General features: G+C 29.3%; 1 protein-coding gene and 2 long non-coding RNA genes across 3 annotated transcripts in view; 1 reads left to right on the forward strand and 2 right to left on the reverse strand.

Moving 5' to 3' along the window:
* LOC113219096 overlaps positions 1-6649 on the reverse strand; it is a 16347-nt gene extending 9698 nt beyond the window's left edge. Inside the window, exon 1 of the long non-coding RNA XR_003305632.1 lies at positions 6308-6649. This is a non-coding gene — a long non-coding RNA (uncharacterized LOC113219096). The remainder of the gene's footprint in view (positions 1-6307) is intronic.
* The window catches only part of LOC409956, a 52725-nt gene that overhangs the window by 986 nt on the left and 37506 nt on the right, over positions 1-14233 (forward strand). The gene's annotated exons all lie outside the window — the stretch shown is intronic.
* LOC102656737 lies at positions 8130-13846 on the reverse strand. Its single transcript, XR_408152.2, has 3 exons — positions 13408-13846; positions 9585-9752; positions 8130-9252 (listed from the first exon to the last, which is right to left on the reverse strand). It is a non-coding gene; the product is annotated as an uncharacterized LOC102656737 (long non-coding RNA).

Raw genomic sequence — 14233 nt, forward strand, 5'->3', positions numbered from 1 at the left:
GTTTTAATATATAAAGAATAATAATATATAGAAAAAAGACATGAAAATATGTCACAATAAACATATGGAACACGTGACTAAATGAAAGCGCTGTCAAAAGCAAAAATATTGTCTTCGTTCGTCTCGCTATTAAAGAGTTCTTTATTTCTAGACAGTAATTACTAAAGAACGATAGTCAATGATATTCGTTCACAGTTCGGAACGTAATTTGATTTTTTAACGCAAAAATATTGTAGCGTGAAAACGATTTAACGCTCGCGAACAGTAGAATTTTCGGTGCAATTTTCTCGAATCACAAATAAAAAGATAATAATACATAACTGTGCACATTGCATGCGCTCGATGTAATATGATCCAATGCTCGAACTGGTCATATCACTTTGATATTGCATAACATGCTTCTACGATTGCTTAAGAACATTAATATAAAAGCGTAACGAGTCTTGAAATTGAATGAATTTAAGTTGTCTCGTTCGACGATCAACTTTCACGAACTAATTTTATCGTTTATTCCGTATAATAAGAAAGTAAAACTTTTACATTTTAAACTTTGAAATGTTTACATTGGAAACGATCGATTATTTACAGCACGATTTTTTTATATATATATGTTTAATATAAGAACTATAATATAATAAATTTTGTATATTATTTTACGATATAATTGATCACAATGTAATGAAAATATCGTAAATATATGTAAAGATAGAAAATGAAATCGTAGAACCGATATTTTTCACATCAACAAATTAAGGTTTCCGTTGAAACGCATACAAATGAAAGCAGTATTATCAAACTAATTGTATGTACCGAGTCAGGGACGTCTCTAATATGCAGCCATGTTTTCAAACAGGTTGTTCTAGATACTAGTAGGTAATACGTTAAATCTGTTACGCGATTTCACGTTCTCTACCGTGAATCCCTGTTTTTTTTCTCGTGTCATATTATTCTTTCACAATAAGCACTAGGCATCTAACACAGTTGTTCAACGCAGCTAATAGCTTTACAAAATTGATCACCTTGTTGCGTAATAATGTTCATCCAGAACTTAACCTAATTCTTGATGCTTAATATACATAAAAAATTAAATTTAAATATATATAGTAATTATTAATATTAATAATGATGTAATTACATTTGAAATACAATATACTTCAGAAATTATTTTTTTATCATCAAAATTGTATTAATAAAATTTATACTAAAATGGAATATTTAAAAAATGAAAATAAACTAAATTAATTATTTATTAATGATACAAATTCAAAGTTAATTTTGAATATAATCATATTTAAAAAATATATATATTTTCCAAAATTAAACAAAAAATAAATATAGAATATAGTTTAATAACAATAAAAAATATAAATATAATATTTCAAAATTCTTTTTTAGTATTTGCAAAATTACACAGAGAAACTTTATATTACAATGTATTTAATAATATTGATAAGATTATTGCAGACATAATTATTATAAAAATATCTTATTATATTCATCTTCCAAAATGATAATCAAAAATATATTGAGATAGTTCCAAAAAATGGAAAGCAATTGATATATTAATATCATCAATAATATATTTTAATTATAGTGAAATATTGATATTTATAAAATTAATAAATTTTTAAAAAAAATTTATTTATAAGTTCTATTTAATTATTTAAATATTTATCTGATATACTATTTAAAAATGTTAATTAACTTAGCATTATTTTAGACAAATAATTTCTTCTTTACATTAATATTAACCTTTTTTAGAAAATAATTTTTCTAATGATATTCTTGAGATCATTACTTAAATTTAGATATAGATTTTATTTTCAAATTTCAAATTTGTTCAATTTGAGATCTTAATGGAAAAAAAAGAATTATATATATATATATATTTCATAATGAAAAGATAAAAATAATCATAAAATTATATATTACCAAAAATATGGAAATTTATAAGTTTAAAAAAATTCTAATATATAAATGAGATTATAATCGAAAAAATCACATGTTAATCGTCTGAATGAAGTTTGAATAAAAACAATTGTGATAATTATCCACGTGAATAAATAATAACAAAAAGCATTAATTGAATATCCTTTTTCAATCGAATTGATTCAATGTGCTTAAAGATAAATGGACAAATAAATCTTCGATCGATAATCTTATAACCTATATAAATCAAAATCGCAATATATAATTATATCATCCATGAAAGTATTGCAAATATCAGATATAGTATTCGTTAAATTATTACATTATCCATGTTTACATCATTTTTTGATTTAATAATCATTTACCACATTTAAGTCATCTCGTCACTTATCTAGATCATTTTATTTTTAGAGTTACGATTTCAGTTACGCCATACTGGTATTATACTGCTCTCTTTAAAATATTCTATATACATTTCGAAAAATTTTATCATTTTCTTTATATTTATATTCTTAAAACAAATAAATAAATAATTTCTAGATCCATATACAAAGTTTGTATAAATATTTTAATTTTATTTATTTCGTATATATATATGAAATATAAAAGGAATATGACGTTTCAGGGTATAATTAAAAATGTTAAATAATTCATTTTAAATAATAACTAAAGTGCAATATAGTTTTGAAATTATCTACGATCAGATGAAAATACATTATATTATTATTTTAATAATATACCTGATATAATATACCTCTACTTATTTGTTATTAAACTTTATTATGATACTAATTCTGTGGCTTTATTGACTATCGCGATAATAGGAATGCACCATGTACTTGTGAAAGCGAATTGACATTTTTTCAAGGTTAAAATTTTCAGTAAAGGCGATATTTTTTGATATTTCACTAACAATATTTTATTTATTATTTTGTAATAATTTAATTGAATCTATATATATTATATCATATGTTATATTATACTATATATAATATATTACATATATAGTTTTTATATTTTAATTTGCCATATATGCAATATAAAAATTTTATATTTGATTTAAATATTGTAACATTATATCTTTTAATATTTTACTATATGTATGCTTAAAATTGATATTCATCGCTTTTTTAATATATATAATTTTAATATATCAATTATTATTATATTTATTAATTTCTATATCATATAAATAGTATTATAATAGTATATATACATTATAATATTATAAATAGTAATTAAAATTTTATTATTGGAGTTATATTGTTTAAATTTTTTTTCATATATAATATATTTTCTTTTATTTCACTTTTTCTAATGATTAATTTATTTTAAAATTATAATGATTCTTTATTTGCTTACATCTTGAAAAATATAACTTAATTATTTTACATTTTATTTAAAATCTCAATCTGTGATCAATATGTATATATTTTTAATATATCAATATATATTTAAATTAAAGATTTTTTTTATTTAAATTATTGCAATTATATACGTATACAAGTATGTATTAAAAACATATTCTCCAAAATGTTTTGAACGGATGTTCAACCTATGATTCAATCTCGAGCCAAAATATTCAGGTCACTCCCTCTAGAGAGGCGAGTAGGTTAAAGTTTGGTATGTCACGAGGCCGGCTAGACAACATTAGGCGAATGCGAAAAGATTGCAGCGAGTCTTCCCTATGAAAACAGCAACAGTGGCTCGATAGCAATAAAATGTCCATAAGTTACCGCGCAAGAGGGTGCTCTCAGTTTCGATAACGAAAGCAGTTCAGTGGCAAGAGAGGATGGGAGAAAGCCTAGCCTCGAGTAGGTTGAACGACGCCGATTCTAGCAAGGTTAGATATTGCGGCGCGCATGCGTCATATCGATTTCTTCCTTTGCTTTGCCTTTACTTTTGCCTTTACTTTTGCCTTTATCCGTGTCTCTATCTTTGTTATGCGTATACGCGCAATAAATATTTTCTTTTCTTACATCTCTAGTTATCTGAGAATCTATTCAAAAAGAAATTCGTGTTAAAACAAAATGGAAATTTATATCAAGTTATACGAGTTTTGCGATCGGATTTAACTTAAACGTTCGAATCAAGAAGATAGAACGAAGTGTAAATAGTTAAACGGATAAACCAATTCAACTAGTGTTTGTGATTAGATTCCTATTTGGCTAATAGAGTTATAACTTATTTTTCTTCTCCATATTATAATACTTATATAAATCTCACTGGTTAGAGAGAAAGACAAAGAGGAAATAAGAGTTCGATTTGAAAAAACTGAAATACCTGTGGTTCGATGTAACATTAGTCACGTGACCGAGTGCTAGAAAGAATTTTTAGTAGTGGGGACGAGTTCCAAGCGTATATACGTGAGAAGAGCATGCAACGAATAAATGCTGTATATGCATACATACGAGCAAGCATTCTAATCAGATATTTTCAATTATTCCAATTGATAATAATAGGCGAATTAAATCTTTCAAAGGTATTTTCATTGATATATATTTCTTCCGGTTCGTTACCCGAATGAATCGGGTTAGATTGGCCGTAAATCGTGCCGCACCTGTCTGTAGGCCGATCGAATGTTTTTTCGAGGATGCAGTGACAATGAAATTCGATAGTCTCGGATAACTTATATCTATTGGATCGGTGTGTTCACGGGTCAACGGCGTTACGACAATACCGAAAGCCGGACAGGGATAGTCGATGAACAGGGAAGTGGAAGGAAGGGTTGTGCCTAGGGAAAGTGTGGTGATCTTTGTGTTAAGTGCTTGAAATTCGATGCATCCTGCCTATCCTTGTCTCGTCTTGTCTCAGATACGAGGATGTGTCGTTGCCCCCGTTGCTACATATTGTTATTGCTGCTGTTGTTATCGTCGTCATGTATGCGTATACACTTATCATACTCATCAACTGATTTATTCCGCTCGCTCGCTTAACTCTTCATTAATTTTCATTGAGTACTAATCCTAAAGTTTTCGATACACAATCATCGCCTGTTTCAGATTCTAATAACTTTCCCCAGGCATTCGTTGACTTACGTTGCACCGGACCCTTTCGACTCTGCCGATAAGTGTGCTTCATCTTTCAAACAAGTTTCCCCGCTCGAGTTGTACATATGTACGTACATGTATACACGAGTCAAAAGTATTTACTAAAAATTTATTAGAAAATTTCTATAAATATATTATATAAAACTTTTAAATAATTAAAGTACAAAACGTTGATTATTTAACTTTTGTTATAAAAAAATATATATTACAATTAATTACCATTAATTACATAGCAGCAGTATTGTTGATCTACAGCAATAATGGCCAAATCGTGGTAGAGCTACTATATATTATCAGAAATATTCAAGAGCCGGCATCCTTGATAAAAGCGATATTATAAATGTGTGTGCGTCATAGGTTTGTTATAAATATCTATTTTTATATCTTTTATATATTGTAAATTAAAATTTATAAATTATATATATATATGAATCATAAGGACATTTACATAAACAGTTGATAATAAGTCTATTGTATATATTGTTGCAAATACATCTATACAAGCAAAGTGTAATAATAAAGTTTTATGAACAACTTGAAATTAATAACCGATTATACGTAAAGAAACAAATTGTTCAAAATAATAAAGCTTTACAACATATTTTTAGCTCATTAAAATCAGCTAAAAATAAATTTTTTAAAAACGCGTCATATCTATTACCAATAAAAAAAAAATTATCCTATTCATTCCTTTTAGATAACTTATATTCAACTAATTGCCCATTTCGATGATCGTTCTTGTTGAAACGTATCGATTATTCTTTATTTATGGAAGGAGGATTCGAACTTCGAGGCGACGATTCGTCATAATTCTTCGCGCGGTAGAATAAGCGGCGAGGAATTAACGAAGAACGTAGGCCGCGGTCAAAATTAGATTGAAAAGCGAGTAGAGCGACATGCACGCGGACATGACGCGCGTTACATAAGCCACCTAGCGGAAGCAGCGAGCACAGACCGAGTAATCGTACGAAACGATTTCGATGGCTCGATAATAAAAGAGAACAAAGGAACTGGGGTGGGGGAATGGCACTCGAGGCGTACGAGAGTAGAGTAGCCGTCGTTAAAATGAGAGTCGAGTGTGGTGGAAAGTATATCTCGTTATAATAACTCGAGGGAGGGGGAAGGGAAAGGGAGGGGATAACGTTCGCGCTTTTTTGGACGGAGAGCGTCCGATCAAACGGTGTGGAATTGCGCGTGCACGCGCGTTATTATATATTTACACGAATTTGAAACACGGACGTCCATCGACGGTATAGTACGTTCTAATTCTGGCGAATGACTTAACTTCACGGCAATGTGTACGGTTACACTCGTTTATGGTTACCTACGTGGGTGCACGTTGTGTACTCATTTTGCGTCGTGCCTCGCCGTTCACCGTTTTCCCCGCCTGTATCGATCAAAATGTTTGACCTTGGCGGGAAAGATCCCCCGCTTCCACACGTTAGATCCAAGCTCCGCTTGTTGCACGCTTCCTGGTCAACGTCAAATGATGCGCTTGGCAACTAGCTTCGTTTAAAGCGATCTACACATGCTGAAACGTGTATCGCGATACAGATATTCTATTCCTAGATTTTATTAAATTGCGCATCAGTCTCGAACAATCTATACATGGTGAAACTTGAATCTGTATCTCTTGCCTTTCTTGATTAAAAATATTCTCTGTTTAATACTTTATTACGTTACAATATTTGAAATTCTACGTATCTTTTATCTTTTGAATGAAGTTAGTAATGAGTTTCTCAAAGATTTAAAAATAATTTAATTTAAAAAAAAATAATATAATGAAAATAGTAAAATTTCAGATTTTTTTCAGGTGTTTCGAAATGTTAATTAAAACATTTTAAGAGCAATATTTGGATCATTGATTGAAATGGAATATAGGAATAATTGCAAAGGATTTAAAATTTATTTATTTATATTTTCTATTATCTAATGTCTAAAATCAAAATGTTTCAGAAGAAATATATAAATAAGCCAATCTTAATGCAACAAAATTAGATTTATTTATTTAATAAATAAATAAAATAATAAAAAAAAAATAAGGAAGAAAAAAATATTATCGTTGAATTAGTATCATCTCACAGATGCTTGATCTTAGGATCGAATCTTTCGTTCTGTTTTGCGGTTACAAAATATTTACTATACCAATTATCGTATCGATATTAGTCGATATACACACAGATTACATCTTGCATCACGAAACCTCGAAATCGATATTTATATATCGCAATATACTTCAACGTGTGTAAATTGCTTAACGAATGGATCGATGCAATCGACTATAAATTTATCACCAAACTTTCCCTCCGTATATATTTTCGAAAATTTTCCTACGATTTATTGTATAGCAACTATGATTGGTAAAGCGTTTCAATTTTCAACTATTATTAACGATTCATCACCACGTACCTATACGTGCCTATTTATTTAAGGTTAGGAATTCATATTATACGCGTGTATGTATTTAAGGTTAGGAATCCAAAAGGAAAAAAGCCTCGACGCGTCGTATTGTCGCGTGAAACAATTCCAAAGAGATTTCGCGCCCCTTTTCTTGCAACGGGGATGCATCTAGGATATATAGATAGAACTGTAGCCATGGGAAGCATGCGGTATCGTCGTACGCTTCCGCAACCGTAAATTAGGCGAGAGGTGAATTAAGCCGCTCAACCGTGTGGAATATTACTCGGTTATTCGATATATCGATATATCGATGCATCGATATAATTCGATCGTACGATGTGAACGTAACTGAATAAAAGAAACTAGAAAACATGGTTGTAGGTCGTTTGAGAAAATGGAAAAACTTTTTTTTTTTATTACATTATGAACGATCGACGATCGAATTGTTGATGTATAATTTATATTTTTCTTAATTATCTTCGAGGTAAAAAAAAAAAGAAAAATGTCACTCTAAATTATTCTAAATATTTTGTTATCGAATGACATTGAATCGAACGTTTCTAACCTTAAAATAAATTTTTTTACGATTATTCTGTCGTTGCATTATCGAAAGAGGTTATAAAGATACAGTTTAATAAGGATAGCACGTAGAATGGTCGAAAGCGTTTAGAAAATTGTCCCGGTGCGCTGACCCACCGTTTGCAGCTGGATCGAAATAACTTCGCCTCTCGTGCAGCTTCCTGGAAACATCGAATTCTTCGTGCCATTGCTTCTTAACTAATTTCGTTGGCTGTTTCACAAACACGCAACTCGTCTTTTTTTTTTTACACGAATTCTTTCGTATAAAATCTTCTCGCCTCGGACGAAAATTCTTCGTACAGTAATATTCGGTTAAATTGAATCAAGCTTGATTCAACAATTATCGAATGTAATAAATAATCGAGTGGAGAGAAACATTTTATTTTTTTTCTTTCAACAACTTTAACACGAATTATTATTCAATGAAATAATAAGATAGAAAAAAATTTTAATTTTTTTATCATTAATTGAGATAATTCAGCAAATTCAAGTTCAACTTAATCATCTTTCAAAGGGGGGAATCGCATTATGATCTTTTATTCACGATATCCATGATTATTTCCCTATAGTCGATCGATATTTTTTCTCTTTTTTTTTTTTTTTATCGAATAACTAAAGCTATTCTTCCATCGTCTCGTTTCCCTTTCTTTTTCGAACATAACCTACAATTTGTGCCAGTATCCATTATCGATGCACACCGTACTTATACACTCCCCTGTTAATACCCGCAATTGTTTTTTAAACTTTCTTTCCCTTTCAATTTGTGAATGGGCGTGTATATACACTTTCTACGATTATTCCGTTACACGTTGCTATCGCACGATGAGTCATGCTATACTTATATACGCATCTTCCATATCGTATCGTATCCACGTAACGCATATTACACACAACAATCACAAGTTTGCTTCGAGACACACGGTTCACGTACGACAGCTGTGATGAGGCGCTCGAGACACGATACGTCGAATACGCGTCAGTTTACATCTGAATGATCGTTCCACCACGCGCAACGTTCGAAACAATATCGTAACATCTTGAGCATTCTGGCCACGTTCTTCCTCGATTAATTAATTAATCAATTCCTTTCGGCGATCATCGTTTACGTTGAATTATTCAAATGATCATTCTTTGAAAAAAAAAAAAAGGTATATGTGTATAGATAGATATACGATATATAAAATTTATTATCATAAAACAAATTTAATTTCGAAGATTACGATTATTTTTATATTCGCTTATTGATTCTTGAATTACATGGATGAGTCATTTATAACTCGTGCTGCGATATATTCTGAAAAAGAAAATATTTTTTTAGAGATTAAACAAATATTTCAGAATTACCATAATCAGAAGATGATAAGCTTTCGTATAAATAAATAATGAATCGATATAAATTGTTTCTCGGAAATATTTTTAAAAAAAATTCATGAATAAGAAAAGGGCAATTATTTGTGTGTATATTGTAAGAAATTGTTTTTCGACAAAATATTTTTTGCAAATAATTTGTCGATTATCAGCTAGAAGAAAAGAGGTTGTTATTTAATTAAACGAGAAAAGGATTTTCGCGAGAAGCTTCGAAGGTTGCAAGGTTCGCGGCAGCTGACAATGAGTTTATTAGATTACCTCACTGCGTGGCGCATCGTTGCAACTTGACCCGTCCAATTCCGACGGTTGACTTAACGCGCCTACGCCCTCTTGAGGATATTCGACGAGTCTTACCTATGTAACAACAATTTGTCCGCATTCCAAACGTTTCCATCCAATGTCGGATCACGTATTTTTCTAACGTACCTCCAACAGTTTTTTTAAAATAAAACAACTTCCTTTTAATAATTAGCAATATTAAAACGTAATTATTAAAGATATAATACAATATATTACAAATTTTTAATTAAGTTATGTGTATAAATATATTTTTTTTTTCATCAATTATTTTTTCATTAATTATAAATCTACTTCTATATATTGTATCTTGACATAGATAATTGTTGGGACACACAAGTTGAGAAACACTGTTCACATAGATATTGTATTCAAATTCAAATTCCCGAATGCCACAGAAAACGTATTAATCGTTCGAGTAAAGTATGTAAATTATTTTACGTATGTACAGATCATTACATGTGTATTTAATTATTTGCTGTATTCATTTGCACAAAAATATCGAATAACGAAATAATTTTATGTCCCTATGTAAATATGTGTTCTGTGAAGTTCGTGAAAGTTACTAGAAAACCTTTAAAATATAACAAAACATAGAAGAAACATTTTGATGTTACCTTTAGAATATTGGTTTCAAAACACAATGACTGGATCAAAAATTAATCATGAAAATAAAGATTGAAATTTAATATTAATATTTTTATCTTTTATTATATAATATATTTAAGTATATTTTATAATTATAATATATTGTAATTTTTGTTATCTGATTATGGCCAAATATTAAATCAACAAATTAAAAATGATCTGATCGAGTCATAATATTTTATAATTGCATACAAATATAATTGCAAAAAATTCAGTCTTACTACTAGGATCTATGTCGCGTAGTTATAAGGCAGAAATTAAAATTTTATATTTCATTTTTTTGTAATAACGATTTTAAATAAGATTTTATTGAGTAATTTCAATTTAATAGATAAGAAAAAAAATTAAGTTTATATTCATTAAAATTATGATGATATAATATAATATTCAAATTATTTTAATTGAAAAAACTTAATTAAAAAAACATATTAATAAACATTTCATTAAAAATAAAAAGACATTTTACATTTGCATCAATATTGTCTCGTTTATGTGTTTTTTTCAAAGACTTTAGTTTTTATCTTTCATTCCTTGTCTCTTTCTACGTTCGACAAAAAATGTAAACAAACCTCGAACTCCGATCAACCTGTACCAGAAGTACAAATGAATATCTACTGTTGGATAATACTGCGAAGCTTCAGTTCCAAATTTTTCACAATTATAAATCTCTTAAAATATATTTAATCTGTATTTATATTTTATAAGTTTTGATGAATAACATCAAAACTATTGTAAATATTTTACAATGCATTCGTTTCGAAAGAGATAAATAAACGAAATTGAAATATCGCATTTTTTGTCTCGGATGAATTCATGAACAAGAAAAGCACGAAGAAAAACGTTTAAATCTATAAAGAGATAGAACGTAGACTATCGTGGGAAAAAAAAGTCTACAAAGCTTGATTACGCGAACGAGGGTCAGCTAGAATATCGCATGTACGCGTCATTATGTTGTTACAGTGGTATATAAGCTCGCGACGAAATAATCGCGATTTGCACGCCCTCTTACTTGCTTTTCCCCTTCTTTTATTTCTTATATGGGAAAATAGTTCATGAATGCCAAGTACGCGCGAAACATTTTGTTCGCTCATTTTTATCTAACTAAGGAATTTAAAAATGATTGTTTTAAGCGGATAGTATATTTGTCAGAATTTTTTTTATCGGTATACTTAAATGCATGCATCTTTATATCCAAATATTTTTATAAGAATATTGTGTAAAATTTTTAATAAAAAAATTCCGAAAATTGTAATCAGTATTAACAAATATATATATATATTTGACTATTTTTTATGGATGGGATATATTGAAGAGATCCATATTAAAATCAATGAAATGAATAATTTCACATCAATAACGATATGATATAAATTTCTTCAAGAATTCTTATTCTTCTTTATCTTTGCTGGCTGTCATTCTTTGTCGACAAATAAGAAATAAAATAAAGATTAAATTTCATGTTCCTTGCATATATATACATATATATATAATATGCTCAAAGCTAGCTATGAGTTTACAATAACAGAATAAATATTATATGTTTCTTCAAACACAATTTATTAGAAATTGTTAACACAATATATATTTTTATTAATAATTTTTCACAAAATTTACTATACGTATAATTACCATAATTACCTTCGACTTATCGTTATTATAATATATATAATTTATAATTTATAATATAATCTAGATTAACAAAGAGATGTGATACGATCCAAAGTAGGAACTGAAAAGAACGGAAGAAGTGAATCATTCATCTAAAAGAACCGAAAGAAGTGACAAGGGTTTGAGATAACGAGGCTCGAGTCGATTTTCATGAGATAAAACACAGGAGAGAGAGAGAGACAAAGAGATGTCTGAGAGACGTCGAGCGAGTGCGCATCTTCCTGGTTATAATGCCAGCGGACAACGTCGGAAAGCATAGACGTTAGCGCTGGCATCCAACCAGCTGCCAGAATCCGTACAGGTTAGACCTCGCGACACGGTACAGTGCACCGGATAGATGGTCGTGCGGATATTTCACAATTGCTTTCTAACACCTCGCTCGCGGAGATAAATCTCTCAGAGATTAAACATATACATATATATATATATATATATATATATATATATATAAAAATAGAACTTTTTAATAATATAATTATATGATTTGTTCCTATTCTCGACACCAGAGGGACATGCGCATGAATGATTTCTCGCCTCTATTTTTATAAAATAACCTCCATAAATATTATTCCGAAATAGACATTTGTTGTAATTATTTTGCTGACAACTTCATGAATATTTAAGAACGAACTGTGTAATCTCTTTTTTTTTTATCTTTGTATTATAAATGTACATAGTAATTGATTGAATTTAGAGATAAGCATTTTGTTATTTGTATGCTCGCTAGTAGTTATATAATAACTCGTTAGAAAGCAAAATCATTAAATTTATTATAATTATTATTCAATGATTATATAACAATGACAACTTGTTCCTCGTTGCACAAGGATGCAAGAGAATTAATACAACTGTAAAATTCAAAGCTGTATGACAAATAGATGATCAGTGTAAAGTATTAATCAAGATGTTGACATTATCAAGTCGCTATTGGACGCGTGCATGGATGATATCGTAGAGTCCCGAGAATTATTTAATAACGCAGTAAGACCGTGATTACTCGACTTAATTAGGGTTAAGATAAGTCAAATCATTTCAGGCCAATTGGGGACAGCTGAGATTTTATAGGATTTATCTTAATTTTCTTCTCTCCAAATTGTCTTGATATTTCGAAAAAAATTCGAAATATCGCGAATAAATCGAAATCGGTCATTCGAATCTTTTTTAGCATTGTTTTTAAAGTATTAATGTATCGCTACTTGACGGTATTGTTAAAATACATGGAAGATTAACTCTTTAATAATTTTTCTAATGTTTAGAATCAGTATTATACCATACCAAGTCATAAATTATTAACATAATATCAATAATATACGGTTTAATAAAACTTAAATGTTAAAATATATCGTAACGTTTGTTTTAACGCGTATAGGTTAGGTTGCTTCAATCTAGTAATTCGGTGTATAATAACCTCGTTTCTCTCGTTGCCACGAATGATTTATTCCGAGTCTTCTATTTCGATTTAATGTACCTTACGTATTTCCAGAACGATTTAAACTCGTTATTCTTTCGACGAGAATTCTTCTTGGCGTGTGAACGAAGTTTTTAAATTAAATGAATTCGCGTCCCAGGACGTCGCGTCGCATTTGTCGCGTCAAGTCGCCTCGTGGCGTCCGTTGTGTATCCCTTAACGAATCGCTTTCTATGTGTGTACATTAGCGATCGTTTTTCCCTCTTATTCGCTACAAGGGAGAGTGAAGGGTCCATGGGCTCCCTCGGTGGCGCGAGGGTCGCGTTTCTGTGTGCGTCTCGCGACAAAAGTGCGTTTAAAAGCTGCGTTTACGGAATCTTCCGGGATTAAATCGGGCTAATCCAGCCGGTTAAAAAAAAACGTCGCGGCGAACGTGGACGATTTCGATAACAAATAAATTGCTCGAAAGGTAATTTTAACATATTATACATAACTTGAACATAAATGTATCATTTAAACAATATATAGAATATATGTATATAATATATATATGATTAAAAATAAAAATATTAAATCAATTTTTATTTTTTTTTTCCCAAAAGAAAAATATTTGAAAGTTTTTAATTTTTTTTCGAATAAACATCAATTTTGCTTGAAATTACATCGACATTTAAATTCGTTTCTTTTTATTTTTATTTATTTGAATGAAAATAATTAATTAATAATGATCCAAGTTTTTATTTACTTATTATATTTTAAATAAATATAGATTGGCTAAAAATGGAACGATTGAATAAAATTAATTATATACGACGCTATGATTTGATTTATCTATATTTAGATTTTAATTAAAAATAATATTCCTCTGCGTTCTTTACGCGCAAAG

This window comes from Apis mellifera, linkage group LG11 (assembly GCF_003254395.2).
Source record: "Apis mellifera strain DH4 linkage group LG11, Amel_HAv3.1, whole genome shotgun sequence".
Taxonomy (NCBI): domain Eukaryota; kingdom Metazoa; phylum Arthropoda; class Insecta; order Hymenoptera; family Apidae; genus Apis; species Apis mellifera.